The sequence below is a fragment of the Bidens hawaiensis genome, unplaced genomic scaffold (genome assembly GCF_021521415.1).
Source record: "Bidens hawaiensis isolate Kalapana, Puna unplaced genomic scaffold, B.hawaiensis_p1.1 tig00013743_1, whole genome shotgun sequence".
Lineage (NCBI taxonomy): Eukaryota > Viridiplantae > Streptophyta > Magnoliopsida > Asterales > Asteraceae > Bidens > Bidens hawaiensis.
Window position 1 is genome coordinate 594400 of NW_027492168.1, and position 7056 is coordinate 601455.

Genomic DNA, 7056 nt, shown 5'->3' on the forward strand with positions numbered 1-7056 from the left:
TCTAAAGTCCAACCATAGCCACCACCATAGATTAGTAATCATTTCATTCGACCAATAATTGATCATAATAAATTGTTCGGTCCAACGCCAGTGCCTTTTGATTATGCACATAACTAAATGCTTTTGATTATGTAACATAATGCATAAGGTTAGGTGAACATTATAATTTCTAACACTAATCAACATCGTCACATCAGTCAGTTTCACCAAAGTCATAAAAGTCGTATAACTTTTACAAGCCTTTTTAAATATTTGTATAATAGCTTGTATAATATTTTATTTTTTTACAAACCCATGTAACAGTAATTCAATTTATAGGCCATATCTGAATGATGTCTATAAGTTGACCCTACATAAAACATAACATACTGCCAAAATCTAATTATGAAGGACCAACTTATGAATTGTGTCCTCGGTCATTATGTGACCTCATAAAGTTTTCAAACATGGGTCCATGCTTTATATTTTAAATGCTATTTTAATGTCATATGTAATAAAAAACTCAACTAACACAATAAAATACTCAACTAATATTCAGAGCATAGAGAAGTTGTGTTACATGCTTTATATTTTATAATTTATATCCTAAAAGCCATGGATCTCTTTGCTTCCCAAGAAGTCTTATCCCAAACTTACTTGTCATCTTCTGGCTGTACATTCAATTCCCATCCACACTCACCCAATACCCATAATAATAATAATAATAATAATAACTCCCAACACATTTTATTCATTATTATTGTACATGTATACATACATCCCTTAGAAATTGACCCCTTCAACCAAGTTGCCTGAAATAGATTCTTTGTGTCTTTGTTTTCACATGGTTTTAGGTTCTCATGTGTTTTTCATGTTTCTGGGGGATCAGTTAAAGTTGAGAATCTTTCATGACAAGGTTTTTTTTTTCTTTTAAATAAAATTGTGTTTTAGGCATTGCATCTAATTCTTTCTTTGTTACTTTTTCTTGGTGGGGTGAGGTGTGGGGGAAACAACCCAAGTTGCTAACTTGTGATTAACCCTTTTCATATTCCCTCATAATCTCATTTGGGTTTTTGATTGTTTACTTAAAATCTTCATGGATTGATGGTTTCTTGAAATTAAAGTATAAAGCTCTATGCTTGGTAACCAATTTATTGTTTTATGTCATTTTTTTTCAAGAATTTGCAATCAAGTTTCAGTTTTTTTGGATATTTGTGTTGAATTCCAATGAATCATAGATTTTTATTTTTATTTTTTAATTAAAATCTTCATCATGGTTTCTTGAAACTAGGGTTTAAAGCTCTGTTCTTGGTAAGCAATTAATATTTTGCTATTTTTTTCAAGAATTTGCTATCAAGTTTTTTATTTTTTTTTTTGGTTATTTATGCGAAAATCGGTTATATATAATAAATAGTATGATACTGTGTTTCAGGTGGGTTACTTTTGATATGATATGATGAGTGTTCTTGTTATCTGGAGTCTTGTATTATTAAATTTGAGGGTAAATGGTTTAACCACACATAATGCTTCTACAAGACCAGCTTATGTGAATGTTGGTGCCATTTTCACTTTTGATTCCACTATTGGGAAGGTTGCTAAAGTTGCAATTGAGCAGGCTGTTAAAGATGTTAACGAAAATCCAACCGTTCTTCCCGGAACAACTCTTCGAATGCACATGAGGAGCTCTAATTGTAGTGGCTTTCTTGGCATGGTTGGAGGTAAAACATGAACCTTTACACAATAATTTGATTAAAGAGTTGTTTTTTCATGTTATTCTCTCACAAGATTTGCAATTTTTTGAAATCTGAATATGAATAAATTGACATAACTATATAAGTAGTTGAATGTTATCTAAAAAGCTTAAAAAAGCCACCCCTTTTTATCTCCATTAATATGATGGACCACATACAAGTAGATGTTATGGACCACTATATGTTACTATTGGTTAACAAGGATCAGTTCTTGTTGAATGATTTATCTTTTTTTTTTTAAATATGTAGCTTTACAGTTTATGGAGCGCGACACGGTGGCAATTGTAGGGCCGCAATCGTCTGTGGTAGCCCACATAATATCCCACGTGGTAAACGAGCTTCAAGTCCCGCTCTTATCGTTTGCTGCAACGGACCCAACACTAACCAACCTCCAGTTCCCTTATTTTGTAAGAACAACACAGAGTGATCTGTACCAAATGACAGCAGTAGCCGAGATCGTCGATTATTACGGTTGGCGGGACGTTATTGCAATCTTCATAGACGATGATTATGGAAGAAACGGGGTGTTAGCATTAGATGACACGCTAGCAGCAAAACGCTGTAGGATATCGTCTAAAGTCGGGATCCCACCCGGGTCAGAATACGGGCGGAGTGAAATTATGGATATTTTGGTGAAAATTGCTTTGATGGAATCACAGGTTATTGTTCTTCATGTTTATCCCGATATGGGCTTTTTGGTCTTTTCAGTTGCTCAGTATCTTGGAATGATGGGCGACGGTTATGTTTGGATTGCTACCGATTGGCTTTCATCCTATTTAGATTCGAATATACCATATCCGTCTGATAAAATGGAGAATATGCAAGGTGTTGCTGCACTGCGTCAGCACACGCCCGATTCGTTAAAAAAACGAGAACTGGTATCAAAATGGAGAAAGTTAACTTCGGTTGGGTTGAACTCTTATGGGTTATATGCTTATGATACCGTATGGATTGTAGCTCACGCGCTTGAAACATTTTTTAGTCAAGGCGGGGTCATTTCGTTTTCAAATGATTCAAGATTAAGTAGCGGTGGACTTGAAGATCTTCATCTTGATGCTCTGAACATTTTTGATGATGGGAAAATGTTGTTGGATAATATATTGGCGAGCGATTTTGTTGGTTTATCTGGGCGTGTAAAGTTTGGTTCGGATAGAAATCTTGTTAACCCCGCGTATGGTATTATTAACATAATCGGAACGGTTGGGTATTGGTCAAACGGGACGGGTTTGTCAACTTTGACCCCTGAGGATCTTCAACTTAATCGGTCAAAGGTGAGTCAACCACTTCATAGTGTGATTTGGCCCGGGGAGATTGTGACAAAGCCACGTGGATAGGAGTTCCCGAATAACGGGAAGTTGTTGAAAATTGCGGTCCCACTTAGAGTAGGTTTTAAGGAGTTTGTTTCACAGTTACCGGGAAGTAACATGTCGAAAGGATTTTGTATTGATGTGTTTGTTGCGGCAGTTAATTTGTTACCGTATCAGTTTGTCCCATATGGAAATGGTAAAGACAACCCGAGTTACACAGATCTGGTGAAACTGATTGCAGCGGGGGTGAGTTTTTTTTAATAATATTATTTAAGTGTTTGAAAAAAAGGGCGCAGGTGGCGAGCTTGTTAATATATATCATCATTTAACCTTAACAAATGAAATAGGTTACTTACCGTGACTTTGATTGCCAGATCTTCACTAGGGTAATTATTTATTTTCATAACTAGAATAATAACATGATTTTTTGCAAGAGGGTTATCACCAGATCTTCAATTAGCTTAATTATTTTTATAACTAACTAACTTAATTATATTGTAGTGTAAGTTACCACTGCTTTTTTTTTTCCTTCTTTGTTCGGACTTCGGACCATTTGCACCTTGAGACTTGTTTATACATCATCCCACCCGTAAAAAAAAAAAATATACATTTATTGTAGGAATTTGATGGGGCGGTTGGGGACATTGCTATAACAACAAACCGAACACGAATTGTGGATTTCACACAACCGTATGCTGCATCGGGGCTCGTTGTGGTGGCCCCGTTTAAGAAAATGAATACGGGCGCATGGGCTTTTTTGCGCCCGTTTTCTCCAACATTGTGGGAGGTTACAGCGGCTTTCTTTCTTGTTGTTGGCACTGTTGTTTGGATTTTAGAGCACCGGATTAATGATGAGTTTAGAGGGTCTCCCAAAAGTCAAATCATAACAATCCTATGGTAACAATTTTTGTTTAACTTTTTCTTAATTCTTACAATTGTGTTGTGTAATGATGTATTTTTTTGGTTTTCTTTTCAGGTTTAGCTTTTCGACACTCTTTTTTGCGCATAGTAAGTGAGATACTAGTTCTTAATGCATTGTTGACTTACAAAGTCAAACCGAGTTATGCTTACTTTTCAAAATCAATTGAATTCTAAAAAATTCAACGAAGTTTTAATAATTTCATTTAAATGTTATAAAATATGCAACAAATTGGAAAAAGAAAATGTTCTAATTTTACATTAAGAACATCTTCATTTTGAATTACAAGAGCAACCAGGTTTGACCTGAAAAGTCAAACTGAGTAAAGTTTAATTTTCTTTTATGCAGGAGAGAACACTGCGAGTACGCTTGGACGCATAGTGCTACTAATGTGGCTTTTTGTCGTTTTGATAATCAATTCGAGTTACACCGCGAGTTTGACCTCGATTCTCACGGTCCAACAGCTATCTTCTCCGATCAAAGGGATTGAAAGCTTGAAAAAATCCAACGATCGTATTGGGTATCAAGTGGGGTCATTTGCAGAGCGATATTTGGTCGATGAAATTGGGATTCCCGAATCCAGACTCGTGGCTCTCGGAACACCCGATGCTTACGCGGATGCACTCATAAAAGGTTCCAAGAACGGCGGCGTTGCAGCTATCGTTGACGAGCGCCCGTACATTGAGCTTTTCTTGTCAAACCAGTGCAAGTTTCGGGTTGTTGGGCGCGAGTTCACAAAGAGTGGATGGGGATTTGTATGTTTGTCCTGTCACTTTGTATGTTCTTGGTGTTTTGACTTTCGTGGTCAATGAAACATTTTCAAAACTCAAAATATTGAATAATATTGAAGGGTAAAAAATGAATAATAAATTTTTATCTTTATCATAAACTTGTAGGCGTTTCCACGTGACTCGCCATTGGCGGTTGACTTGTCAACGGCAATCCTGTCCCTATCGGAAAACGGGGACCTGCAACGGATCCATGACAAGTGGCTGATAAGAAGCGGTTGCAGCACTGACAACTCGGAGCTTGAATCGGACCGGCTGCATTTGTCAAGCTTTTGGGGGCTCTTTCTTATTTGTGGTATAGTTTGTTTCACCCATTTTCATATACTTTTGTCAGGTGTTTCGTCGGTTTCGTAATGTGGCTCGTGCGACAGGCTGAGTCGGACGGCTCGGCGTCACGGTCAAAGCGGCTTCAAACGCTCATATCGATTATTGACGAGAAGAAAGAGCCGAGAGATAGAGATAAGAAAAGGCAAAAAGTTGAGAAAGACACTGAGATTGGAAATGATTCAGAATAAGGATAGATTATTATTTTTTGTTTTTAAATAGTTACATTTTGTCATAAACTAATAATGCTATATTTAAACTTGTAACTAAATTTTATAGAGGCAATCCAAATTTAGAATGATATTGAGTAAAAGTTGTACATATTTGTGATGAAAGTATGTATTATCCACCTCATATGGAGATGGCATTATTAAAGATGTATGCTATCATATTCATTTATTCAACATTTAAATATAGCTAGTATCTAGAACCCGCGCGCCATTAGTACCCACTTATTGTCATCTCTAGTTTTGTATGCTATCATATTCATTTATTCAACATTTAAATATAGCTAGTATTTAGAACCCGTGCGCCATTAGTACCCACTTATTGTCATCTCTAGTTTTGTATCGTGGAAATGATCTTTACATAGGATTGCTTAACTGATATTATGTGTTTTCGAGCCTATTCAAATTTTGAAGTGCTATAATCGTTACTGATACATTTTTTCCCAAACACTTAACAAAATTTGAACAAAAAAACAATGGTTTGAAAAAGATGGTTGTTCGACTGAGACTATCCAGGAGGTTACACGGCCCAAGTCAGGGCTCCGGCATGTTATCCTCCCACTGTCACGAGCGAGGGGTTTTTGATGCTCTCTGTGAAGCCAGCCTTCCGTGGTGCCCCCTACTCTAGCACTTCAAATTTTGAAGTGCTATAATCGTTACTGATACATTTTTTCCCAAACACTTAACAAAATTTGAACAAAAAAACAATGGTTTGAAAAAGATGGTTGTTCGACTGAGACTATCCAGGAGGTTACACGGCCCAAGTCAGGGCTCCGGCATGTTATCCTCCCACTGTCACGAGCGAGGGGTTTTTGATGCTCTCTGTGAAGCCAGCCTTCCGTGGTGCCCCCTACTCTAGCACTTCAAATTTTGAAGTGCTATAATCGTTACTGATACATTTTTTCCCAAACACTTAACAAAATTTGAACAAAAAAACAATGGTTTGAAAAAGATGGTTGTTCGACTGAGACTATCCAGGAGGTTACACGGCCCAAGTCAGGGCTCCGGCATGTTATCCTCCCACTGTCACGAGCGAGGGGTTTTTGATGCTCTCTGTGAAGCCAGCCTTCCGTGGTGCCCCCTACTCTAGCACTTCAAATTTTGAAGTGCTATAATCGTTACTGATACATTTTTTCCCAAACACTTAACAAAATTTGAACAAAAAAACAATGGTTTGAAAAAGATGGTTGTTCGACTGAGACTATCCAGGAGGTTACACGGCCCAAGTCAGGGCTCCGGCATGTTATCCTCCCACTGTCACGAGCGAGGGGTTTTTGATGCTCTCTGTGAAGCCAGCCTTCCGTGGTGCCCCCTACTCTAGCACTTCAAATTTTGAAGTGCTATAATCGTTACTGATACATTTTTTCCCAAACACTTAACAAAATTTGAACAAAAAAACAATGGTTTGAAAAAGATGGTTGTTCGACTGAGACTATCCAGGAGGTTACACGGCCCAAGTCAGGGCTCCGGCATGTTATCCTCCCACTGTCACGAGCGAGGGGTTTTTGATGCTCTCTGTGAAGCCAGCCTTCCGTGGTGCCCCCTACTCTAGGAACTATGTGACTCATAGCCTTCGCTCGAGCCACATGACCCAACTCGCAACTTAGAACAAGCAAGCCGGCTAACGCTCTGACAACCAAGCCAGGTGTCAGATAACTTAAGAGCGTATGTTATAAAGAGAATATGAGTTTTGTAAGCTTCCGATGTGGGACAAATAATGAGAGAAACACTGATCACCTTTGTTGCTATTAATTGTGCTTT

The 7056-nt window shown here is 37.7% G+C and overlaps 1 pseudogene across 1 annotated transcript; it reads left to right on the forward strand.

Moving 5' to 3' along the window:
- Window positions 1–503: 503 nt before the first annotated feature.
- Window positions 504–5266, forward strand: LOC143544747 (glutamate receptor 3.3-like; annotated as a pseudogene). Its single transcript, XR_013137306.1, has 7 exons — window positions 504–895; window positions 1412–1697; window positions 1980–3283; window positions 3657–3934; window positions 4014–4045; window positions 4305–4711; window positions 4853–5266. The product of XR_013137306.1 is annotated as a glutamate receptor 3.3-like (transcript).
- Window positions 5267–7056: the final 1790 nt, after the last annotated feature.